The sequence below is a fragment of the Schistocerca gregaria genome, chromosome 6 (genome assembly GCF_023897955.1).
Source record: "Schistocerca gregaria isolate iqSchGreg1 chromosome 6, iqSchGreg1.2, whole genome shotgun sequence".
Lineage (NCBI taxonomy): Eukaryota > Metazoa > Arthropoda > Insecta > Orthoptera > Acrididae > Schistocerca > Schistocerca gregaria.
The window spans coordinates 483232776-483260023 of NC_064925.1; the positions used below are offsets into that span (position 1 = coordinate 483232776).

The following is a 27248-nucleotide window of genomic DNA, read 5'->3' on the forward strand; positions in this document are numbered from 1 at the left end:
TAACGCGTTGTTTTACCTTTGGTCCTTAAGCAAGCAGTTATTCGGCTCGGAATTTATTGACAGACTTGTCGGATATCATCCTGAGGTATACGTGCCAAATTATGTCCAACTGGCTAGCTAGATCGTCAGAAAAATGAACTGGTTAAAGAGCCCTGCCCATAAAGCTGCAAGATCCGGCGACCTTGCTGGACAAGACAGAGTTTGGAAAGCACGAAGCAAGCTGTAGAAACTTACGCTGTGTGCGGGCGGGCATTATATTGTTGAAATGTAAGCCCAGGATGGCTTGCCATGGACGGCAACAAAACGGGGCGTGGAATATCTTCGACGTACCGCTGTGCTGTAGGGGTGCAGCGGATGACAACCAAAGGGGTGGTGCTATGAAATGAAATGACACCCCAGACCATCGCTCATGGTTGTCTGGCAATACGGTGGGCAGTTATATCCCACCGCTGTCTGGGGCATCTCCAGATGCCTCTTCGCCTGTCAAAGGGACTCAGTTCGAAGTGGAACTCTCACTGAAGAGAATTCTACTCTTGTGAATGAGATTCCAAGTCGAATGTGTTCGACACCAGTGAAAACGGGTTTGTTGGCGTACAAAGGACAATGGTAATCGCCGAAAGGGGGTCCAGCATCTCAGCCCACCATCTGCGAGCCGCCTATTAATGGTCACTGAATTACCAATTGCACGTCAGACTGATGGTAATGATGAATCCTGGGGTCTGAATGCCTCTCTGACGATTGCGATGTCCTCTTGTCCAGTCTCTCTAGGTTTACTGCTTGCTTTTTGACGATGTGTTCGACCGTCTTTCACCCATTACGGATATAGCCATCGCTCCTACTGTCTCTGTGGCAAACACTTAAGTGTAAATGTCGACCATCATGATAGTGAGAAAGAAGGGTAGCCTGTTTTCTATTACCGCGAAATAGAGGAGATAGTGTCACGGATACTATAAACAAGTTGATGTGGCAATCATTTAAAAAAAGAAGGGAGTTTTTCGTTGCGTCGAGATCATTCACGAAATTTCAACCGCCAACCTTCTCTTTTGTTCGACCTTCTACTCCGTCAGACTCGTCGGTTATGAATCCCATAGCGCACAGCAGTACTCCAGAAGTGGACGGTATAGCGTTGTGTAGGTATTGTCTTTAGTACATCTGCCCTCACCTTTGAAGTGTTCTGCCTATAAAACGCAGTCTTTGGTTCGCCTCTCCCACAACATTTTCCATGGGATGGTTCCACTTTAAGTTGTTCGTAACTGCAATATCCAAGTATTATGTTGGATCGACAACTTCCAAATCTGTATGATTTATTATGTAACCGAAATGTAACGGATTATTTTTCGTGCTCTTGTGGGCGACCTCACACTTTTTTTATTGTTTATGGCCAGTTATCACTTTTGGAACCGTCTGTCTTGTATAAATCTGTTGCAACTTGTTTCGATCTTTTGGTAATTTCACTAGACTGTAAATGACGGTATTATTTGCATACAATCTAAGAGGACTGCCCACACTGCAGCATAAATCTTTCACGTGTGTTAAGAAGAGTAGTTTCTTGTGTAACCCCATATATCACTTCTGTTTCAGTCGATGACTTTCCGCCAGTTGTTATCAGCTGTTATCTTCCTGACAGTAAATTACCAACCGAGTCGCAAAACAGAGTCCATGCTCCATAGGCACGCAACTTGATTGTTAGCCGCTTGTGAAGAACGGTGTCGGCAGCCTAGTGGAAGCTATGGAAGCTTTAGCAATGACACATGTCTTCTTTAGTACAGTAGCGTAAGTGGAATCAGTGCCTATTTTCTCAACTGCTGTCACTATAGATTTTCTTAAAACTGGGTTAACAGCTTTCTGAAAAACAACGAATCCCATGCAAAGTGGCATTTCATATTTGTTGCCATTTTTGACAATTTCGTTCAAAACTTTTAAACTGGCCGTTGTGTTAGATCCACTTGTAAAGACAGCTTGTTCCTCTGCAAGGTTAAAATGTAAACGTTTGTTTTGTGTGGTTTGTGATAATTTTTGTAAGGATCTTGTACATACGGACTGGAGAATATAAGACGAAGAATCGAAGAATTGGGAAGCATTAGATAAACATGCCATAGACGTCGAGTTCATAATGCCAAAGTGCAAGTTCAAGTTGGAACAGAATGGTGAGTGCAGTTGATCGTAACCTTTTTTAAATTAACCATCGTGCAGCTCATGACAAGTGGCTAAGTACACCACGGAAATTGAAACAGGTTGACTGAACTGGCATTTGAACCTGGCTACTCCTGAAAAGCAGTCGAGTCTCTCAATACGAAGAATTAAGCTTACAAAAGAGAACGTGGACATGTGTTGAGAGTATCAAATGTTAAAACACCAACGTATTTAATAGAAATTTTGGGAATGAGATTTAAAGATGATGCCACAGGGCATGCAAGGTTGATAAAGTTTTCTTTAGCTAAGTTATTTAAAGAAAAAGATACGCAGAAACAAAAGACTATGGTAGAAGAACGAAGTCTGCAGCTGACCTTGCCTTGTCTCCGAGCAATGTTTTTTAAGCGTATTACTATTGATAACATGTCGTCTGCTAATCTTTATCTCTAACAAACATTCCATGGTAAGAAAAACAAGAGGCCGAGTGTGCATTGATCATCAGTCAGTAATTTAAGCTTTATCTGTATTAATTATACGTAAAACAATCGCACCTGTCTTTCGCCGGATGCCGAGACAAAAGAGAAAGCTCTCAGACTTGCTGTATGTTATTCGAAAGTTACGTCAGTCTGGTGACAGGAAGAATTATTACATTAACAGCTGTCACTTTTAGGTAAGAAAACAAAATAAGTGGTCGTTGAACTTCCCGCAGAAAATTTTTTATCAACACGTATGCTGGTCAGGTGGATTTAATTGATTTCGGTGTTTTGAAGGTATTGGGAAACGGCCGAGATGTCAGTATGAAAATCAGAAAAAAATATGCTGTGCCCACATATAAGTGTCTGCTCCACATACGCGTGTTTCATTTTGTAATGCTGAAGCTACTATTAAACGATTAGGAAAATTAAATATTTATTAAAGATATGTGCCAATGACTAGCAGTGGAAGATAGGGTTAGAAGAATGTGGGAGGAAATAGAAGATAAATAGACGAAACAACATTTTCAGAAAATAAATCTGGTGGAGCGAACGCTGCGTAAAACAGTTAAATTCTCTTTTGTTGGTCGCCAACTAAGAATTTTTTCAACTAACTTTTGGAAGATTAGTTATTGATCAGAAGTGTATGTAATATCCCTATACTGATAATCGCGCTAAGTATAAAAATCCATGACAGTGGCAAGTGACTAGCGACCTAAAGAAGATTTTTCTTCAGCAGGTATCTCATAACTGTAGAACGAAATCTCAATTTGGTCTGAAATTTATAATAACGATTATAGTCTTTCGTATAGGAAACCGTATTGGGTAAGTTGGCAAAGTACTGGAGCAAACAAACTACAGAAACGAATCATATGACTTGTACATCACCGTAAGCTGGAGCGCAGGCTGTAAGAGAGGTTGAAAGGAACAAAGAAAAAAGAAACAATGACTGGATACGTTTTTCAAGATTTCTGAATCGTCATTTAAGAATTACGGATACGATGTGCAAGTAACAGTATGTCTACATTAAAATTTCTGGAAAGCTCTCGCACTGAATAACTAGAGCATTGACAAATAACGAAGCTCCGTTTGAACTTTAACTGAACTGCCCTTACAATTTCAGACAGGCGCCTGTCAGTATAAAGAAGGTTCCAAAGGCAGTGAGGCCATAAACAGCAACTGGTAACAAAGCTGCATTGCTTGTGACGACGTGCTTTCCGAAGTACAAAATGCATGTTGCTGAGGATGCATTCCATCAATACTATGCGGCCTTATTTCCGGAACCAAAGTTTGCTGCCACATGTTTCATATATTCTTCTCTGGAGTCAGAAGTGGTCGCACAGTAGTCTTATAAAAAGGGAGGAAAGCAAAGCAGTAGAAGGAGGTGCAGCTCCCAGCTGTTACAGCCGACAAAGGAAAGAAATAGGCAAGGGAGAAGTCGGGGGATGTGGATGCGTTACTTTTTAAGTAAGCAAAAAGGTTTCGAAAATTGCCCTTGAACTGAGACCCACCCTTTCGAGAACTTCGCTAGAACGTCATAAAACGACTTCGAATATCTTGGAAATGAAATAGGGTAAAGAATTGCTGAGGCTGAAACCACTATGAGAGACTGTGTCTGGTTGCAGCCAGATTTGTCGCTACCTGTGAGTGAAACAGAAGTATTCTGTATCTTTTTTTTTTTTTTTTTTTTTTTTTTTTTTTTTTTGTAGTACACGTCTCATTGATCAGCCTTTTGGCAGCAGAAGTTTGCAACGTAGTGGTCGAAGAAGTAAATGAATATGAGTAACATTTTAAAGACGTTCAAATCTTAAGCCGGCCCTGTGGACAAGCGGTTCTAGGCGCTTCAGTCCGGAACCGAGCGGCTGCTACGGTCGCAGGTTCGATTCCTGCTTCGAGCATGGATGTGTGTGATGTCCTTAGGTTAGTTACGTTTAAGTAGTTCTAAGTTCTAGGGGACTGATGACCTCAGATGTTAAGTCCAATAGTGATCAGAGCCATATGAACCATTTTCAAATCTTAATGCTAGATCGAAAAGTCACCGTGGTAACACGAAAGCTCAGTAGCTTCACCAAAAGGTAAGGGTACGAGATTCTAAAATTGCCTGTTTTTGTTTAATTAATTTGGCTAGTTTTAAAGCCTATCTTGTCCCAAGAAGTACACAGACCTTTTTTACGTCAAACGATTGATAGTATTCACTCAGTATTTTGAAGGTAGAGTACTTTTATACATAAACAGTAACCATACTTCAATAACATATGCAGATATCATAGTTTTATTGTATTAATATATATAACGACGCCACCTTTTTGATTCAACGATCAGAAATTACATTTTCATATAATTAAACATGTGATATTCAAAGAGTTAAGAAAAAAAACAGAAAATACTCTGGTACAATATTTCAAATTTTTAGGTAGATGGTTAGAGAATTGTGGTTTTTTACGCACGTCAGGTGGTTTGACGATTCATACGACATCGATTTCTCGGTTGCTGTCGCAGTGTTGTATAGGTTTGCTCATCTGATATTGTGATAGCAACTTAGACATATATGTCACATGGATGTCAAGTCCAGCTGATGTACGCAGAAACCATAATTGTATAATACATTAAATTATCTACTTAAAAATTTGAAATATTGTGCCAATCCATTTACTTTTCACAGATAACCTGAAGATGGCAATCAAACCGAAATAGGTCTATAGTAATAAACAACATAATTAAACACAGCAGCGCCCTTGGTCTCATAAGAAAATACACGTATTTACAAAAAATTAGCTGTATTCCCATTACGTTATGTGGAAACTGAAAATTAAAAGAAAATTTGAAATAGAAAAACGTTGGAACGACGGAGAAAATCCTGTTGCATATCAACAAAAATAATCAAAAAAAAGTCAGTTTAATACACCTCGAAGAGGATAAACAGGGAATAAAGTTTGAGAAAGGCTTATCCAACTCTGATGCCGCCTACAATGCACAATTCTTTACAAAACTTAGCGTTTGGTCACGTTAATGGATTTATTGCATTATTTTAAAGCTTTTGCATTTTTTAATGTTCTCTAGCATAACTAAAATCGTAGAACACGCGTTTCGTAAGAGAGATTTTTTTCTGTTAGTTAGCTAACGTGCAGCCTTGACCCATTATACGAACGGGGGATGTCTCCCAAAACTATAGACCTAACAGTCGAAGACTGACTCCTCGATTCTCCAGTACGTGACCGTTATTGTGCGGCTATGCGAACCGGACTTCAGAACTGTAAGCACTTTGACAGCTCTCTTCCAGAAGTGCTAGTTCCGCAAGGTATGCAGGAGAACTTCTGTGAAGGTTGGATAATGGCAGGTGAGGTACTGGCGAAAGTAATAGCTGTGATAGCGGGCCTTGGACGGTGGCTGAAGAGCTCAATCGGTAGACCACTTGCCCACGAAAGCCAGAGGTCCCATGTTTGAGTTCCTTTCCTGCACACAGTTTTAATCTGCCAGGAAGCCTCAATGCTGTAATGAAAGAAAAATAACTTACCCAGATTTCAGGAGGGGCCAAGTGCCTCCTGATGCCCCACCTCCCTCTCCTCCCTCACTCTCGCTCTCCATCCCCCTCGCCCCCCACCCCACCCTCTCGCAATTGTGGAGCGCTATGCGTGTGCAAGTCGTCTTCTAAAATACCAGTTGTACCTAAAGTTTGTCGAAAGTTTTCTTGTATTGGGGCAATGGCGTATCAGAAATTTCCACTGTAAGGTAATGCTTCGAGCAAAGCTGTATATACAAGTTAATGCAAGTGTATTAAAATCCGTATGAGCAGACGCAGTGGATGAACCGTACAGAATACAGAAAAATACAATAAAGAAAGAAAGACAAGAAAATGTGAATGATTTCTTGGAGGACCCAGGTGATCAAGCATTACAAGACACAAGACTCACGATAAGTTTCTTCAGTAGTACAAATAGTGCAGTGGTTACATCACTTAAGTCCCATTCGGAATTACTGTTCAGATACCTCTGCCAAATTAAGGATTGTTGTGGCTTCCCTTTACCGTTAAAGGCGACTGCGAAAGTGGTTACTTCGAAAAGAATATGGCGAATTTTCATCCCTCCGTGCAGTCCGTACACGTGATCCGTGTCTGACGATCTCGCCGTCAACAGAACGTTAAATTCAAACCTTACTTTACTTCCGGTGTAGTGCTTATCAACATAAATAGTTGAAACGCAGGAGTTGCAGTTGAAGGTAGCACAGTGAAAGCCGCAGTTTTGAAATTCCGCGTTTAAGAAATCTTTGACGGAGGAGAAGGTACGAACATGCCTTCGTTGGACCATTGCACAGAGTCCCGTATGGACGATATGGTAACAAGTATCCCTGGCCAAGAGAAACAACTGATAGCGTTGAAAACAAATAAGACACCAGCTCTGGATGGAATCCCAGTTCGGTTTCACAAACGGTACTCTACGACATTGGTCCCTTACTTCGCTTGCTTTTACCGCGAGTCTCTTGCCCGTCGCAGAGTTCCAAGAGACTGAAAAAAAAAAGGACAGGTGGCTCCTGTATATAAGAAGGGTACGAGAACAGACCCTCGAAGTTACAGCCCAATATCTTTGCTGCGTAATTGTAGAACATATTCTGAGTTCGAATTTACTAAATTTCCCTAGAGACTTAAAAGTTTATGTCTACGAATCAGCAAGGTTTAGAAAGCAACGCTCCTGTGAAAATCAGCTTGTGTTTTCCTCACATGATATACTGCGAACTATGGATGACGGGCAGCAGGCAGAGTCTATATTTCTAGGTTTCCGAAAAGCATTTGACGCGGTACCCCACTGCAGACTGTTAACGAAGGCACAAGCATACGGAACAAGTTCCCAGATATGTGAGTGACTAAGATTTCTTAAGTAATAGAGCCCAGAATGAGATTTTCACTCTGCAGCGGAGTGTGCGCTGATATGAATCTTCCTGGCAGATTGAAACTCTGTGTCGGACCGAGTCTCGAACTCGGGACCCGCAATATCCTTTTTTCCAGGAGTGCAAGGTCTGCAGGAGAGCTTCTGTGAAGTTTGGAATGTAGGAGACGAAATACTAACGGAATTAAAGCTGTGAGGACGGGTCGTGAGTCGTGCTTGGGTAGTTCAGTTGGTAAGGCACTTGCCCGCAAAAGGCAAAGGTCCCGAGTTTGAGTCTCGGTCCGGCACACAGTTTTAATCTGCCAGGCAGGAAGTTTTAATAGAACCCAGTTTGTTGCCATCGATGGCGAGTGTTCATCCGAGTCAAGGGTATCGTCATGATTGCCCCAGGGAAGTGTGGTAGGACCACTATTGATTTCTATACACGTAAATGATCTTGCGGAATGGGTGGGCAGCAATCTGTAGATTTTTGCTGATGATGCTGTAGTGCACGGGAAGGCGTTGAAGATGAGTGGCTGTAGGATGATACGAAATGACAACATTTCTGTTTGGTGTGATGAATGTCAGGCGCCTCTAAATGTAGAAATATGTAAATTAATGCGGATGAGTAGGAAAAACAAACCCGTAACGTTCGGTTACTGCATTAGTAGCGTCTTGCTTTACATCGTTACATCGTTTAAATATTTGGGCGTAACGTTGCAAAGCGATATGGAATGGAACGAACAGATGAGTGTTATGGGAGGGTATGCGAATGGTCAACATCGGGTTATTGGGAGTATTTTTGGACTGTATGGTTTGTATATGAGGGAGTCCGCTTATGGAACGCTAGTGCGAACTTTTCTGAGTACTGTTCAAGTGTGTGGGATCATCATGAGGTCGGGATAAAGGTAAGACATCGAAACAATTCGCAACCGGCCCGCTACAATTGTTACCAGTATGTTGGCACAACACGTGAGTTACAGAGATGTTTCGGACACTCAAATCGGAATCCCTGGAGGGAAGGCGACATTCTTTTCGAGGAACACTGCTGAGAAAATTTAGAGAACCAACACTTGAAGCTGGCTGCAGAAAGGCCCTACTGCCGCCGACATACGTTTCGCGCAAGGATCACGACGGTAAGAAACGAGAAACTGGGGCTCGTAGGGAGGCATATAGACAGTCGGTTTTCCCTCGCTCCGTCTGCAAATGCAAGTGGAAGAGGAAAGAAACGCCAAGTAGCGGTGCAACGTACCCTCCGCCACGCACCACACGGAGGCTTGCGGAGCATGGCTGTAGATATAGATGTTGTGGAACAAGAGAAATGCGGAGATGATCAGCAACCTAGATTTTGTTGAAGAGGAAACATATGGATCTGATCAACAACGCTACTTAATATTTATTCGGATCTAGAATTTCCTTCAGAAATAATTTTAAATAAAACGTGTCTCATTAACGGCATAAATTGATAAATTGCTCTCTCAGTAGTTCCGAACGATGGTGATAAACTCCCAAAAAGCAATATTTACTTTAGGCGAATTTCAAAAGAAGCATGAACAAACAAACAATAGACAGGGGAGGGTGGAGTCAAAATCAGAAAAATCGTGAGTCGTATTCTTGATTAGATGTTATAGTTCAAATATCATGCATGTGATAACGTGTACCGGCATAATCATGATGCATGACTATGTCCTAAGGTACGTAGCCCACAGCACCTAGAGCCACCATCCATTGTCATTGTTGCGTTGTTGATTAATATCCAGGAATAAGTCTTACCGAAGCAGCTCCTGTACTATTCAGTATGTGGCAAAACTGGGCTCTCTGAGAATAACACTCAAGAATGCTGGCGAGCGCAATTAACGATTGTATTGCTGGCGAATACTTTAGCGATATAAAAGTGGAATAAAAGAATATATCGTATTAGAACTGAATATCTTATCTGTTACTGAACAGTTTTTGAATTACAAAGATAATTAGGAAGATCCCGCCAGCAGATAGGAGTACCTTAACTTTCTAAAGGTCATTCTAAGTAATAGTTTCGAAGAGAGGTTGGGTGTTATTAACGAAAACATTAGTCTGTCAGCTTGAGAAGAAAATTAAAACAAACTCTTCACCAGTGGACCAGCTATTACATAAAAAATGGTCGAGAAATATCGAGACACCTCATTTTCGAGCCTTACGGAATGGTCAGCTGCGTGCAGCATGCTATTTGCATACCGGATATTCGGTGTTTGACTACTGAATGGAATTTACTAGCTGTCTAGGAGTCTTGGTGTCGGTAACTTATCGGTTAACTTAGCCGCAAATTTAAAAGTGAAAGCCTTACCAGCTGTGGGGCTCTTTCTTCGTTCTAGTTTCAGAAGCAGAGCATGGTGACCTGGTTGGATGAGGGGGGGGGGGGAATTTTTGCTAAAGGCCCTCATAAACGAGCAACGCAGTTTGTCAAATGAGCCGTTGTATAGCTAGGGATTTTTTAAACAAATCCATACACGTACAAAGTAAGTCTGTCAGCTGAACCTCACTTTGAGGCAGACGCTGTTCGCCTTCGTGAGTACTTTGACAGTAGTGAGAATGGCCACAAATACAGGAAAAGCAGGCGGAAAAGAGGACAACTGAGTGTCAAATTTGCTCTTACCTAACCACGGATTTGTCAAACAACCCCGTACACGTACCAAGGAAGCTTGTCAACCTTAGATTTGAAGCAGACGCTTTTCGTGTGTGCTGTATTTTGACACTAGTTGGAATGAACCATTCACACTAGAGCAGGTAAAGCATTTATAACATTGACTCTGGCACTGTGTTTAAAGAAGAAGAAAACAAGATGCTGCTCCAGGGAATGGTTTAAAATGAGAGAGGAATTTACAGATGAACCGGATAATGGAAGTTTTACGCTCGAAACATGATGATTACGTGAACTTTCTGCGGACGAACACTGAAATGTTTAATAACTTGTTTAAAGTTCCTACGCCCTCACACTGAAAAAGAAGACACATTTATGCCAAAATTTATTCTCTTCTACTTGTCCCTATAATGACAATTCTTTAAAATACCGAAGCATTTAGTGCACATCGTTCGTGGAAGACTTGGAGGATTTCGATTTCTTTTATTTCATTCTTCTCCCGCTTGTCCATTATGCGTGAAATAGTGATTTAGTCATAGCCCCCTTTCTGCGTGATACATGACAGGGAAAGTGTGATATCTCTACCATTTAGGTATTTGTCCTTGCTGTTTTGTTTTCATCCTTGACTGTAGTTTCCACAATTGTGGAAACTCATGGTACAGTGTCATAAATTGTAATAAAACAATTTTTCACTAAACATATGCGGCGAATCATCGACACAATCAACGTACGTCAAACTTTCCATCAATCAAAATTTCTCGCAGGCACGTCAGACACGCTCTACTCTTGACAAGCACATCAAACGGTCAGTTATTTGATAGGCATAGTTAAGTTTGACAAAATGTTTAATCGTTTACGGGGGCCTTAACGTAACGTTAAGTCCGTCTGAGTTCAAACAAATATAGAAAGGTGTTTGAATCGAAAGTACGTGATACAGCGTGCGCCATGCTGTGTGAAAGTAGTCTAAGTAAACCTTCAACTGCAGCTTGTTTACCTTTTAAGTCTCCGTTGTTCCAGAGTTTTACTGCAGTTAAGAGTAGAGACTAATGTAAGACAAAAAGCTGTTCCATCTACTAATATTAATGGCTATATATTTGTTTATGCCAGGCACTCAGAAGACATGAGGTACTGGATTAGATTAAAACGGGGTGTTGGATTTTCAGAACAAGTCATCAAGACATCCATTATAATACAGCACAAGAGTCGATCTGATGAATTATATTATTTAAATCATGTAACTGTTCTGTACAGTGACTTCATAATCAGTTGAATAAATTTTGACGGTTCATATACAATGCTATCTCTACAGCAGGTGCCTATACATAACAGTATGTTCAACATCACTCCTATACCAAACAACAGGGAAAGAATGTTTATCGTCACATTATGTGCCCTAACGTATTCACTGGCCATACACTTTTTTCTTCGTCCTACTGTCCAGAAACCAACAAACTGTATAGAATTTTGCTTCTGCTGCGTGTCACAAACTATTCTTGAATAAATATGTACAAAAATTTTTCTGTAATTACAAATATTACGTTTGGGGCACTTTTCGAACTTGTAGCAGTTGCAGGGAGTTTTTATCGGGTCGATCTGGGGAGCGTGTCTGGAAAGCCGGAGTGGTTAACCGACCACTCGCGATAAGCGGTAGATCCGGGTTCGATCACGGTCAGGCGCAAATTTTCATGTCACGAATAAAATGTGGCTGACGTCAAACCGTATTCGCAATTTGCAAATCCATTTCAAAATTTTTTCAACAGCTATGCATGTCTGAAGGCCATTGTAAAGTAATATACAGGCACTGTTTAAACACAGGCACCGTGTAAATTATATCGTGTAATAGTCTTTACACACTCTGAGACATGAAAAAGTTTGTTAAGAATATGGCTAATATAATAATTTACATAGTTATTCCCTTAAATAAATGAACTGAAAACTGCGGCTTGTATTTCAGTGTAACTGTTATTTAATTTTATTTAATTTGACACTCAGTGAAATCTTGGTAGAGGCCCAGGTTAGTAGGTTGAAAGATGGCAATTCGGGAGTGAGGTGGTGAAATCAACGAATATAAATAGAAAATGAAGGTCGTGGCAAAACCTTTACCTATACCTTCTTCCGACCTTTACGTTCGGCCATATTCAACGCACTTTCCGTCATAAAAACAACCAGAGGTAAATCTGCAACGAGTATTTTGTTAGTGAAAACCGCTTAAGAAGGGACCCTGGAAAAAAAAAACTTAGAAAAAGGAGTTTGTAATACAGAGAGTACTAGAGACCACTGGTACGCCCATAGCTGTAAAATAAGTTCTGATCCGGAAGAGAAATAGTGATAAAACGTTACAGCATTAGCAAGATATGTTACGGTGTTACGATTGACTCTCATTCAAAACTGTGCTGAATTTACTACGAATTAATGTTGTACGCGGAATAGAGCTATTGGAGTATACTTCTTGGGCTAGAATTTCGTAGGACCACGATATCAGTGCAGGTTTCGCATCTTCAGACCCGCGGGTACCGTTCCATGGCCACATAATCGTTGTGGAAAGAATCGCAGGCACTTACAGAACCATATAAACAGAACAAAAGCGTGCATAAGAAGGTGTCGTGAGTTCTCTTACCGCAGGAAAAAGCACAGTCTTCATTCACTTCAGAGGTAGTGCTACCCGGAACCGCCACCACACGTGGGGAATCTTGTTAACCTCAGGCTGGAAACGACGAAGACAGTGCAGCTGAACCTCAGCGGAGTAACTGGAATCGCTCTGAAGAGGACGCATTTGTCAAGGCCACAGAGTGCACAAAGAGTGCTGCAACCGCGCGCGTACCGGTTGTTTGTTATTGGTCGTTAATGGCAAACACTGGCATTCCCCGAGGTGAGAGGCGGAAACAGCATGAATCATGGTGATGATTCACTTCTGTGGAACTAGATCTGCTACGGGGATCGCAGAGGATGCATACGCTAATGTACGGCTGCTACGGAAAGCACACACACACACACACACACACACACACACACACACACACACACACACGGGCGCACGCGCGCGTCAAGCAGCTGCAAGCAATGTGGAAAATTACAGTAGGACTGTCAGAGCTGTGGCAGTTGTTGTCTACACATGGGAGAAACACCAGACAGATTCAACGTTTGCATCTTCTATAGAAAACATGTGCCGTAGAATGTGAAAGAGCGAGGAAAAACGACACTGTTGGGAGTGCCGCAGGCTGTTCGCATAGTTGCTGGGCAGTTACAACATAAAGTGGAAGTGACGTCCACGGACGGCTATACAAGTCTGATCCCTCTTCATTTTATTGGGAAAACACTTTCTGTAGTTCTGATTGTGATGTGCTTCTCGTGTAAGCAGATTTTTAAGTCACAAAGCGTGACTGGGCGATTGCGAAACACTACAGATTTTGCTGCTCCCCAAAGAAAAACCTCTGGTGGAGTTAATGTCCGGAGAGCTAGGGCCATGAGGTTTTTGTGATGGAGATGGCACATTCCCCAAAAAAACTCTACCAGAAAACGGATAGGTTGTTAGCTGTCTTCACAGTCGCAGTTGTTGTTGTTGTTGCTGTTGTGATCTTCAGTCCTGAGACTGGTTTGATGCAGCTCTCCATGCAAGTGCAAGCTTCTTCAACTCCCAGTACTTACTGCAACCTACATCCTTCTGAATCTGCTTAGTATATTCATCTCTTGGTCTCCCTCTACGATTTTTACCCTCCAAGCTGCCCTCCAATGCTAAATGTGTGATCCCTCGATGCCTCAGAACATGTCCTAACAACCAGTCCCTTCTTCTTGTCAAGTTGTGCCACAAACTCCTCCCCAATTCTATTCAATACCTCCTCATTAGTTATGTGACCTACCCATCTAATCTTTATCATTCTTCTCTGTAGCAGCAGATTATCGTCCATGTTTCACTTCCATACATGGCTACACTCCATACAAATACTTTCAGAAACGACTTCCTGACACTTAAATCTATACTCGATGTTAACAAATTTCTCTTCTTCAGAAACGCTTTCCTTGCCGTTGCCACTCTACATTTTATATCTTCTCTACTTCGATCATCATTAGTTATTTTGCTCCCCAAATAGCAAAACTCCTTTACTACTTTAAGTGTCTCATTTCCTAATCTAATTCCCTCAGCATCACCCGACTTAATTCGACTACACTCCATTATCCTCGTTTTGCTTTTGTTGATGTTCATCTTATATCCTCCTTTCAAGACACTGTCCATTCCGTTCAACTGCTCTTCTAAGTCCTTTGCTGTCTCTCACAGAATTACAATGTCATCGACGAACCTCAAAATTTTTATTTCTTCTCCGTGGATTTTAATACCTACTCCGAACTTTTCGTTTGTTTCCTTTATTGCTTGCTCAATATACAGATTGAATAACATCGGGGAGTGGCTACAACCCTGTCTCACTCCCTTCCCAACCACAGCTTCCATTTCATGCCCCTCGACTCTTATAACTGCCATCTGGTTTATGTACAAATTGTAAATAGCCTTTCGCTCCTTGTATTTTACCCCTGCCACCTTTAGAATTTGAAAGAGAGTATTCCAGTCAACATTGTCAAAAGCTTTCTCTAAGTCTACAAATGCTAGAAACGTAGGTTTGCCTATCCTTAATCTTTCTTCTACGAAAAGGGAGGCAGTGGTTGGGAAGGGAGTGAGACAAGGTTGTAGTCTCTCCCCGATGTTATTCAATCTGTATATTGAGCAAGCAGTGAAGGAAACAAAAGAAAAATTCGGAGTAGGTATTAAAATCCATGGATAAGAAATAAACACTTTGAGGTTCGCCGATGACATCGTAATTCTGTCGGAGACAGTAAAGGACTTGGAAGAGCAGTTGAACGGAATGGATAGTGTCTTAAAAGGAGGATATAAGATGAACATCAACAAAAGCAAAACGAGGATAATGGAATGTATTCGAATTAAGTCGGGTGATGCTGAGGGAATTAGAGTAGGAAATGACACACTTAAAATAGTAAAGGAGTTTCGCTATTTGGGGAGCAAAATAACTGATGATGTTCGAAGTGGAGAGGACATAAAATGTAGACTGGCAATGGCAAGGAAAGCGTTTCTGAAGAAGAGAAATTTGTTAACATCGACTATAAATTTAAGTGTCAGGAAGTCATTTCTGAAAGTATTTGTATGGAGTGTAGGTAAGTATGGAAGTGAATCATGGACGATAAATAGTTTAGACAAGAAGAGAATAGAAGCTTTCGAAATGTGGTGCTACAGAAGAATGCTGAAGATTAGATGGGTAGATCACATAACTAATGAGGAAGTATTGAATCGGATTGCAGAGAAGAGAAGTTTGGGGCACAACTTAACTAGAAGAAGGGATCGGTTGGTAGGACATGTTCTGAGGCATCAAGGGATCACCAATTTAGTATTGGAGGGCAGCGTGGAGGGTAAAAATCGTAGAGGGAGACAAAGAGATGACTACACTAAGGAGATTCAGACGGATGTAGGTTGCAGTAGGTTCTGGGAGATGAAGAAGCTTGCACAGGATAGAGTAGCATGGAGAGCTGCATCAAACCAGTCTCAGGGCTGAAGACCACAACAACAACAAAGTCGTAAGGTCTGTATTGCCCCACGTGTTCCAATATTTCTACGAAATCCAAAGTGATCTTCAGTCGCAGTATCTTGTCGAAACCATGAGCACCTGATTTCGTTTTCCTTTTGCTGGCCAATGAAATCGTGCATCATTAGATGGTAACGTTCACTGTTCACGGAATCTTCAAAAAATATAGCTCCAGTATTGCTAGTAACTTCCAGTTTTCTGATTCTACAATGGCGTTTCAAGCGCAGCGCGAGGATTCTCCGTTGGCCATAATCGTGTGTTTTGTGTGTTAACATGACCAGAGAGATGGAACCAGGCCTCTTCCGTATACGAGGTGGCATCAAGAATGTCACTGACATTCCACTCAGCAGAAGATATAAACCATTTATCGTAACAGATTTGCTTTTCATGATCCGCATGTTCCAATTGATGCACTGCCGACACTTTACACGGGAACAGTTTCAGTATCTGCACAACCGCTTTATGCGCCGCTGCAAACCGGACATCTTTTTCTTGTGCCAGCACGCACGATGGTTTTGCTGGGCTTTGCTGCATAGAGTCAACAATATCCAACTTCTGCTAATTTAGTTAAGGTGGTCGTCCAGTTCGATTGGCATCTCACATTGAACCTGTCTCTTGAAATTTCTCAAATAGTCGACGAACCGCATTAATGAGATACAACTGTTTCTCAGGAAAGGCCTCTTGCACTAAATAAGTGTATTCATCGCCTCATCGAAACATTATATTGAACAAGAAAAATATGTAATTTAAAAGCAAATTAAACATCTGAACACCACACCTTGCAGCCAACAGTTGCAATCAGCTGAACCAAGCAGTAGAACGAGTTAAAAAACAATCACGTATCTGTGAAAAAACAGCTTTGCCAACTTATGTTCTGCCAACTTTTTTTCGAATTTCAGACATCATCTACATCCGTAACCTGTTATCCAGTGCACAGCGATTTTCCGAAATGAATGAGGCTATCATACAGAACTCTAAGTGAATTTCGAATGAATAAACGCAAAATTTTTCGCCACTGTTAAGTAAAACTTCATTGTTGCATATACAAGAAAACAAGATAATTACAGCAATAAAGTCAGCTAGTGAAATGTGACAGTTTATTTTTGTATCGCATCTGAATTGTACACTGACTTTGCAGTTGTAAAGGTCGTAACTTTTACATTAAATTTTGATCAACCAAAAGTAGTATAAAAATAAGTAAAATGAAATACAAAAATCGATTTAGAATTTTATAGCGTATTTGGCCTTTCCGAAGTCGTGGACGAAGTTACGGAACGGAACACTGAATGTGAAATGGACCGCCTTGAGAAACAAGACATCGATTTAAGCTATATTAGTATAATGAGACTATATTCATTGGTGGAAGTAAAAATTATCGTGTGGCATTGATGGCTGGGAGTGCCCACCTGGGTAAGCTCGGCCGCCGAACTGCAAGTCGATTTAGTTGACGCCTCGTTGGGCTACTTGCGTGTCAGTGATGATGACGATAACGTAACACCGAGTTCCCTAACGGAGAAAATCTTTGACCCCGCCGGGAATCGAACCTTGGACGCGTTGACCACTTTCTTTTCCCTTCATTTTGATCGTTGTTGTTCATGGTATTTGGTCTGGGCGGACGTGACATGACATAGTTCTAGTTGATCGTCGAAGACGTCACTAAGTTTTTTTTAATTATTTTATTACAGAGGCAGCCTGTCCTCTGACCGGACACGCTGAGCTACTGTGCCGGAAGTAGTCAGCTAAGGGGTTGTATACTCCGTTGGACTTCATCAGAATACTCGTGAATACAGAATTTACAAAAATGGCTTGCAACGAGATTCCATTTAACCAAAACTGTAGTCTGTTGACCTAGTGGAAGTTTCCAGATCGTTAACTGTGGAAACGATAAAGTATTACGAGTTAATGGATCACAGTAGAACCTCCAATTTTATTACGGACATTGTACTATTGGACCGCAATGCGAATGAGCGTTCAGCAACAAGTAAAATGATGTAGTACAGAAAATTTGTAATTAGGTCTGAAAATATTAGAATAACACTAAAATTATGTATAGTCAATGTTCTGAATGGCAGTTGATGCCCCGAACAGTATTTTAAGCTACAGATTTTGTGACTGTACAGCTAAAAGCAATGGGTCACCCCGCTATCTTATTTTGTGTGGTGTGGTAATGTACATTTTGTTTTGTTTCGACTGTAAGATTTCAGATTTCACTGTAAGTACATGGGACGGACACTTCTGACGTTGTTTTTACTGTTCAGTCCTCAGCCTTCATCTTTTAAAATAGTTTTTTACCGGAGGATACCATGACACTCTAAAGCATGCCACAGATAATTAATAATTTGTCGTGTTGAAGTACTTAGCCATCTGAATATGACCTTTGTGGCCGACACCGGTAATGGTCCCTTCACCGTAACTTATGAAATACGTCATTTGCGATACAGGGACATGCATTACCATGAATCAGTAACACCATCTTGTCACGTCATTTAAGAATGGTGGCTTTCGGCAGACATGCTGCCCCATATACATTCTTCCTTCTCCGACTGATGTCTACCGGTGTTTGTCCTTCGGCATCCAAGAAAAGGATAAAGGCACGTTGGCCCTAGTAATAATGTCGCCATAGTTCACGTTTCGGCATTTACCGCATACACGTCGGAAAGACACGAATGCCACACAAATCAAATGGTTCAAATGGCTCTGAGCAAATCAACTTCTGAGGTCATCAATACCCTGGAACTCGGAACTACTTAAACCTAACTAACCTAAGGACATCACACACATCCATGCCCGAGGCAGGATTCGAACTTGCGGGTCCAGACTGTAGCGCCTAGAACCGCTCTTCCACTCCGGCCGGCCGCCACACAAATCCCTTGCTTACATGCTGGTACTTTTATATTCGCATCGGAGTTGCGCTACGTTGTATATATGCTGCAGCAACGCCCTCAGGCATAAACTTTCTGGTCGCCCCTTCTGCATGCACAAATATATTCTACCAGGTACGTTTTAAAGTGTGGCGGTTGAAATTCCGTATATCACTATTAATTCCCTCGTTTCTTGTTCTAATCACTATGGTGCGTGTGAAGGACGACAGGGAAAGCCTATGTGTGAGCTCGAATTTCTCTTACTTACTGATCTAAATGCCACTGCGCAAGTATGTCACCTTTTAATCGAATTAAAATGCCTAAAAACAACAAAATTATTCAACACCTTTAAAGATTTTGGAGCTGCTGACAAATCAGTGGCGAGCATAAAAGACATACAAATAAATAGAAAATGGAAAATTACATTTTTAGGCGAAATCTCCAGGACTTTTGAGATCAAAACTGGTGGAAGACAAGGAAATGAATTGTCCCCCACTGCTGTTCACTTATGTACGAGAAAAGGTAATCAGGAAATAGAGGAAAGGAAAAGAAGAATAAGGAATTTAAAAAAATTAAACATAATTGCGAGGAAAGGGGACAAACTGAGAACTGATGGTCTTACTTTTACATACGATCTTCCCATCTTAGCTGAATCTATAGAAGATGTAGCAATGCAGATGTAACTCCTACAAGGAACGGCATGAAAAGCAGGCTTGTTAATATTTTCTGAAGAAAGAGAGTATATAACAAATGCGAATGAGGCTTCGAAAGACGGGGAAACTGATTGTGGAAGAATAGAAAACACGTAACTTGATTATTTAGGTGAAAAATACGACTAAATGCTTTGGACAATGAAAATAACTTAGTAAGGGCAAAGAAAATGGAAGTTACTTTTAAATTAACAAAAAGCCTTTATAATGACAAATCTTTATCCATAAATACAATACTAGGGCACTTAAAACATTGTCATTAGAACAGAATGTCTTTATGCCTTAGAACGACTTTCATTAAGTATAATCAGTCAGTCAGATGAAATAGAAAAGAAGGAAAGGAAAATAATTGGAAAAATCTTGAGATTTAAATATGACAAATAGAAATGGAATTTAAGAACTAATAAAGAAGTTTGTGAAAGAATAGAATGTGTATTAGACACAAACAGGAAAAGAAGATTTGTAATATGTGGGCACCTAAAAAGGCTAGATGAGAAATGAATAACAAGAAGAATTTTTATCCTTTTTTTTTAACGGAAATCCAAAAATACCAACGATGTGGATCAAAGAAGTTAAAGCACACCCTAGGAAAATTAAAATAACAGAGAAAGAAATAGGAGAAAGCGAAAATTTCAGACCAAAAGTAAAAAGTTTCAAGGGCATCCAGGAGAAAACAAAGGAAATGACCAGCGAAACGGAAGAAATCTGCTTCTACATCTACTCCGCAAGCCACCTGACGGTGTGTGGCGGAGGGTACATTGAGTACCTCTATCGGTTCTCCCTTTTCCAGTCTCGTATTGTTCGTGAAAAGAAAGATTGTCGGTATGCCTCTGTGTGGGCTCTAATCTCTCTGGTTTTATCCTCATAGTCTATTCGCGAGAAATACGTAGGAGGGAGCAATATACGGCTTGACTACTCTGTGAAGGTACGTACTCGAAACTTCAACAAAAGTCCGTACCAAGCTACTGAGCGTTTCTCTTGCAGCGTCTTCCTCTGGAGTTTATCTATCATATCCGTAACGCTTTCGCGATTACTAAATGGTCCTGTAACGAAGCGCGCCGCTCTCCGTTGGATCTTCTCTATCTCTTCTATCAAACCTATCTGGTACGGATCCCTCCCCAGTGAGCAGTATTCAAGCAGTGGGCGAACAAGTGTACTGTAACCTACTCCATTTGTTTTCTGACTGCAGTTCTTCCAACTAATCTCAGTCTGGCATCTGCTTTACCGACGATTAATTTTATATGGTCATTCCATTTTTAATGGTTCAAATGGCTCTGAGCACTATGGGACTTAACATCTATGGTCATCAGTCCCCTAGAACTTAGAACTACTTAAACCTAGCTAACATATGGACATCACACAACACCCAGCCATCACGAGGCACAGAAAATCCCTGACCTCGCCGAGAATCGAACCCGGGAACCCGGGCGTGGGAAGCGAGAACGCTACCGCACGACCACGAGATGCGGGCCAATTTTTAATCACTCTTAATGTCTTCTCCCAGATGATTTAGGGAATTAACTGCTTCCAGTTGCTGACCTGCTATATTGTAGCTAAATGATAAAGGATCTTTCTTTCTTTGTATTCGCAGCACACTACACTTGTCTACATTGAGATTCAATTGCCATTCCCTGCACCATGCGTCAATTCGTTGCAGATGTTCCTGCATTTTAGTACAATTTTCCATTGTTACAACCTCTCGATATACTACAACATCATCCGCAAAAAGCCCCAATGAACTTCCGATGTTATCCACAAGGTCATTTATATATATTGTGAATAGCAACGGTCCTACGACACTCCCCTGCTGCACACCTGAAATCCCTCTTATTTTGGAAGACTTCTCTCCATTGAGAATGACATGCTGCGTTCTGTTATCTAGAAACTCTTCAATCAAATCACACATAGTCCATACGCTCTTACTTTGTTCATTAAACGACTGTGTGGAATTGTATCAAACGCATTGCGGATATCAAGAAACACGGCATCTATCTGGGAATCCGTGTCTATGGCCCTCTGAGTCTCGTGGACGAATAGCGCGAGCTGGGTTTCACACGATCGTCTTTTTCGAAGCCCTTGCTGATTCCTACATAGTAGATTTCTAGTCTCCAGAAAAGAAATTATTCTCGAACATAATAAGTGTTCCAAAATTCTACAACTGATCGACGTTAGAAATATAGGTCTATAGTTCTGCACATCTGTTCGACGTCCCTTCTTGAAAACGGGGATGACCTGTGCCCTTTCCCAATCTTTTGGAACGCTACGCTCTTCTAGAGACCTACGGTACACCGCTGTAAGAAGGGAGGCAAGTTCCTTCGCGTACGCTGTGTAAAATCGAACAGGTCCAGCGGCCTTTCCTCTTTTGAGCGATTTTAATTGTTTTTCTGTCCCTCTGTCATCTATTTCGATATCTACCATTTTGTCATGTGTGCGACAATGTAGAGAAGGAACTAGCATAGCAAAAAGATTTGAAAAACTAGTGGAAAGAAAGAAAGAATACGTACGTTATTTAGTGTGGTCCTTAGTAGGACAAACTATTCAAAAAATTGTTAAACATCTTAGTTTTACGATCATCCACCAGATACGTATCCTACGTCACAAGCGGCAACATTTACATTCTGTACATCTTGTGTGTGTGTGTGTTTAGTTAGAACATGGTTTTCGTCTTCTGATTCGAAAAAGTTATTCTCCCTGTACGAATCATCTGCTACTTCAAGTGAAACTAGTAAATTCCTCTGCATGTCGAAACAATCACTTTACGAATCTAACTGCAGGTGCTATGTTCAATGTTACTAACACTTATGAGCCAATAGATTACACGTATTCGACAGAAGTCATGGGATGGCTCGTAATGTCGTGTCGGACCTCCTTTTGCCCGGCGTAGTTCAGTAACTCGACATGGTATGGATTTGAAGTCCCTTGCAGAAATATTGAGCCTTGCTGCCTCTATAGCCGTCCATAATTGCGAAAGTGTTGCAGGTGCATGGTTTTATAGACAAACTGACCTCTCGATTACTTCCCATAAATGTACGATGAGATTCACATAGGGATATCTGTGTGGCTGAAATGTTCTTCAAACCAGTCGCGAACAACTGTGGCGTGTTGACGGGGCGCATTGTCATCTATAAAAATTCCATCGCTTCTTGGGAATATGAAGCCATGAATGCCTGCAAATGATCACCCAATTATCGAACCACCACCAGTTGGCACAGTGCCTTGTTGACAACGTGGTTTCATTGCTTTGTGGTTTCTGCGCCACAGTTGAATACTACCATCAGCTCTTACTAACTGAAATCGGAACTCATCTGACCAGTCCAAGGGCTTCCAGTCGTTTAAAGTCCATCTACACTACCGGCTATTAAAATTTCTACACCAAGAAGAAATGCAGATGATAAACGGGTATTCATTGGACAAATATATTATACTAGAACTGACATGTGATTACATTTTCACGCAATTTGGGTGCATACATCCTGAGAAATCAGTACCCAGAACAACCACCTCTGGCCGTAATAATGGCCTTGATACGCCTGGACATTGAGTCAAACTGAGCTTGGATGGCATGTACAGGTACAGCTGCCCATGCAGCTTCAAGACGATACCACAGTTCATCAACAGTAGTGACTGACGATTGTGACGAGGCAGTTGCTCGGCCACCATTGCCCGACGTTTTCAGTTGTTGAGAGATCTGGAGAATGTGCTGGCCAGGACAGCAGTAGAACATTTTCTGTATCCAGAAAGGCTCCTATAGGACCCGCAACATGCAGTCGTGCATTATCCTGCTGAAATGTAGGGTATCGCAGGGATCGAATGGAGGGTAGAGCCACACATCTGAAATGTAACGTCCACTGTTCAAAGTGCCGTCAATGCGAACAAGAGGTTACCGAGACGTGTAACCAATGGCACCCCATACCATCACGCCGGGTGATACGACAATATGGCGATGACGAATACACGCCTCCAATGTGCGTTCACCGCGATGTTGCCAAACACGGATTCGACGATCATGATGCTGTAAACAGAACCTCGATTCATCCGAAAAAATGACGTTTTGCCATTCGTGTACCCAGGTTCGTCGTTGAGTACACCATCGCTGGCGCTCCTGTCTGTGATGCCGCGTCAAGGGTAACCGCAGCCACGGTCTCCGAGCTGATAGTTCATGCTGCTGCAAACGTCGTCGAACTGTTCGTGTAGATGGTTGTTGTCTTGTAAACGTCCGCATCTGTTGACTCAGCGATCGAGACGTGGCTGCACGATCCGTTACAGCCATGCGTATAAGATGCCTGTCATATCGACTGCTAGTGATACGGGGCCTCCTATACCCACTGATTCCATATTCTGCTAACAGTCATTGGATCTCGACGAACGCGAGCAGCCATGTCGCGATACGATAAACCGCAATCGCGATGTGCTACAATCTGACGTTTATCAAAGTCGGAAACGTGATGGTGCGCATTTCTCCTCCTTACAAGAAGCATCGCGACAACGTTTCACCAGGCAACGCCGGTGAACTGCTGTTTGTGTATGAGAAATCGGTTGGAAACTTTCCTCAAGTCAGCACGTTGTAGGTGTCGCCAACGGCGCCAACCTTGTGTGAATACTCTGAAAAGCTAATCATTTGCATATCACAGCATCTTCTTCCCGTCGGTTAAATTTCGCGCCTGTAGCATGTCATCTTCGTGATGTAGCAATTTTAATGGCGAGTAGTGTAATATGGTCACGAGCCAATGAGAGGTGCTGCAAGATATGTGCTATTAGCAAAGCCACTAGCGTCGGTCGTCTACTGCCATAGCCCATTAACACCAAATTTCGCCGCAGTGCCATAACGGATACGTTCGTCGTTCGTCCCACATTGATTTCTGCTGTTGTTTCACTTAGTGTTGGTTGTCACTTAGCACTGACAACTCTACGCAAACGCCGCTGCTCTCGGTCGTTAAGTGAACACTGTCGGCTACTGCACTGTGTTGTTTGTGGCAAGAGGTAAATGCCTGAAATGTGGTATTCTCGGCGCACTCTTGACGTTGTGGATCTCGGAATGCTGAATCCCCTAACGATTTACGAAGTGGAATGTCCCATACGTCTAGCTCCAACTACCATTCCGCCTCAAAGTCTGTTAATTCCCGTCGTGCGGCCATAACCATATCGGAAATCCTTTACATGAATACCTGAGTATAAATGTTAGCTCCACCAATGCACTGCTCTTTTATACCTCGTGAACGTGATAACCCCGCCATCTGTATATGTCCATATCGCTATCCCATGACTTCTGTCACCTCAGTGTATGGTCAGCTGTTTAACAGTGTGTTGATCAACATTTGGAACGCAGTTCAAATGGCTCTGAGCACTATGGGACTCAACTACTGAGGTCATCAGTACCCTAGAACTTAGAACTACTTAAACCTAACTAAACTAAGAAAATCACACACATCCATGCCCGAGGCAGGATTCGAACCTGCGACCGTAGCGGTTCCAGTCTGAAGCGTCTAGAACCGCTCGGCCACACCGACCGGCTGGAACGCAGTACATGTTGGTGGTCTGAAGGTACGAAGCTGACGAAAAGTAGCGTCCTATACGTGGCCGAGATATCAGCATGAGTCCACTGTCCTTAAACCACTGAAGTACAATTCTGCATTGCCATCCCCGTTGGGGAAGACATTGAGTGTGGAGTGACCTGCTGGTCCTCAGTAATGTTCACATAGTCCACAGCTCTTGTGGAGCCTTACATTGTTGTCATGGGTCCCGTGTTGATGTCTCCTGTAGCATAATACAGGGTGTTTCAAAAATGACCGTTATATTTGAAACGGCAATAAAAACTAAACGAGCAGCGATAGAAATACACCGTTTGTTGCAATATGCTTGGGACAACAGTACATTTTCAGGCGGACAAACTTTCGAAATTACAGTAGTTACAATTTTCAACAACAGATGGCGCTGCAAGTGATGTGAAAGATATAGAAGACAAGGCAGTCTGTGGGTGCGCCATTCTGTACGTCGTCTTTCTGTAAGCGTGTGCTGTTCACAACGTGCAAGTGTGCTGTGAACAACATGGTTTATTCCTTAGAACAGAGGATTTTTCTGGTGTTGCAATTCCACCGCTTAGAACACAGTGTTGTTGCAACAAGACGAAGTTTTCAACGGAGGTTTAATGTAACCAAAGGACCGAAAAGCGATACAATAAAGGATCCATTTGAAAAATTTCAACGGACTGGGAACGTAACGGATGAACGCGCTGGAAAGGTAGGGCGACCACGCACGGCAAGCACAGAGGGCAACGCGCAGCTAGTGCAGCAGGTGTACCAACAGCGGACTCGGGTTTCCGTTCGCCGTGTTGCAGCTGCGGTCCAAATGACGCCAACGTCCACGTATCGTCTCATGCGCCAGAGTTTACACCTCTATCCATACAAAATTCAAACGCGGCAACCCCTCAGTGCCGCTACCATTGCTGCACGAGAGACATTCGCTAACGATATAGTGCACAGGATTGATGACGGCGATATGCATGTGGGCAGCATTTGGTTTACTGACGAAGCTTATTTTTACCTGGACGGCTTCGTCAATAAACAGAACTGGCGCATATAGGGAACCGAAAAGCCCCATGTTGCAGTCCCATCGTCCCTGCATCCTCAAAAAGTACTGGTCTGGGCCGCCATTTCTTCCAAAGGAGTCATTGGCCCATTTTTCAGATCCGAAACGATTACTGCATCACGCTATCTGGACATTCTTCGTGAATTTGTGGCGGTACAAACTGCCTTAGACGACACTGCGAACACCTCGTGGTTTATGCAATATGGTGCCCGGCCACATCGCACGGCCGACGTCTTTAATTTCCTGAATGAATATTTCGATGATCGTGTGATTGCTTTGGGCTCTCCGAAACATACAGGAGGTGGCGTGGATTGGCCTCCCTATTCGCCAGACATAAACCCCTGTGACTTCTTTCTGTGGGGACACTTGAAATACCAGGTGTACGGCCAGAATCCAGAAACAATTGAACAGCTGAAGCAGTACATCTCATATGCATGTGAAGCCATTCCGCCAGACACGTTGTCAAAGGTTTCGGGTAATTTCATTCAGAGACTACGCCATATTATTGCTACGCATGGTGGATATGTGGAAAATATCGTACTATAGAGTTTCCCAGACCGTAGCGCCATCTGTTGTTGACAATTGTAACTACTGTAATTTCGAAAGTTTGTCTGCCTGAAAATGTACTGTTGTCCCAAGCATATTGCAACAAACGATGTATTTCTATCGCTGCTCGTTTAGTTTGTATTGCCGTTTCAAATATACCGGTCATTTTTGAAACACCCTGTACTTCCTCCATCGATTATGGTCCATAAATGTTCCTTAAAGCCTTTCGCCTTGATGACAGAGTATCTGGATATGATCAGACCTTGTCTTACTAGAAACGTGATGAATTTGACCAGGTGACGCGTTGCCATTGATCCACAGTTCAATCTTGATAAACCCCATCGCATTACGGTCGTAAATACCGAAACCGTCAGGTCAATATGAGAAGCTGTGGAGCGCCATGTTCAACTATGTGCGCTGATCGGTGTCCTCGGAAACTTCTGTGCCTGCGCTAGCATTGCAGTTTGCTGTTGACCGTGCTTTACAGAGCTGCCAATCTTCGGGCTTCCACCATGCGCGACGAGGTCTGGACCTTCAATTCCTTGTCCCCTATTTGTAATTTTACAACCCTTCAGCCGCTTTCCATTGGTACCCCCGACAGAAGGACGCAAACAACCGATCAGTTTCAACGTTTCCGAGATCGTCGTTTCCAGAAGTTGTGGCATAACAAATTGGCTCTCTTCAGAGTCGCTTATGTTATTTGATTTCAGTATCGCCGTGAAGAAAGCAAAAAAGAAATGATTGTCGAAAGGACTGACTCAGAACATAGAAAAGTCAAAGCAACTTTCGGTGAAATCAAAAGCAAGAGCCATAATGTTAAGACTGCAGTGGGAAATCCACTGTTAAATGCGAAAGAGAGAGCAGATTGATGAAACAGTA

The 27248-nt window shown here is 42.2% G+C and overlaps 1 protein-coding gene across 1 annotated transcript in view; it reads right to left on the bottom strand.

Moving 5' to 3' along the window:
- Positions 1-12936, bottom strand: part of LOC126278697 (ornithine decarboxylase 1-like) — a 98280-nt gene extending 85344 nt beyond the window's left edge. Inside the window, exon 1 of the mRNA XM_049978965.1 lies at positions 12700-12936. The gene's annotated coding sequence lies outside the window, so the exon portion shown is untranslated. The remainder of the gene's footprint in view (positions 1-12699) is intronic.
- Between the last annotated feature and the right edge of the window lie 14312 nt (positions 12937-27248).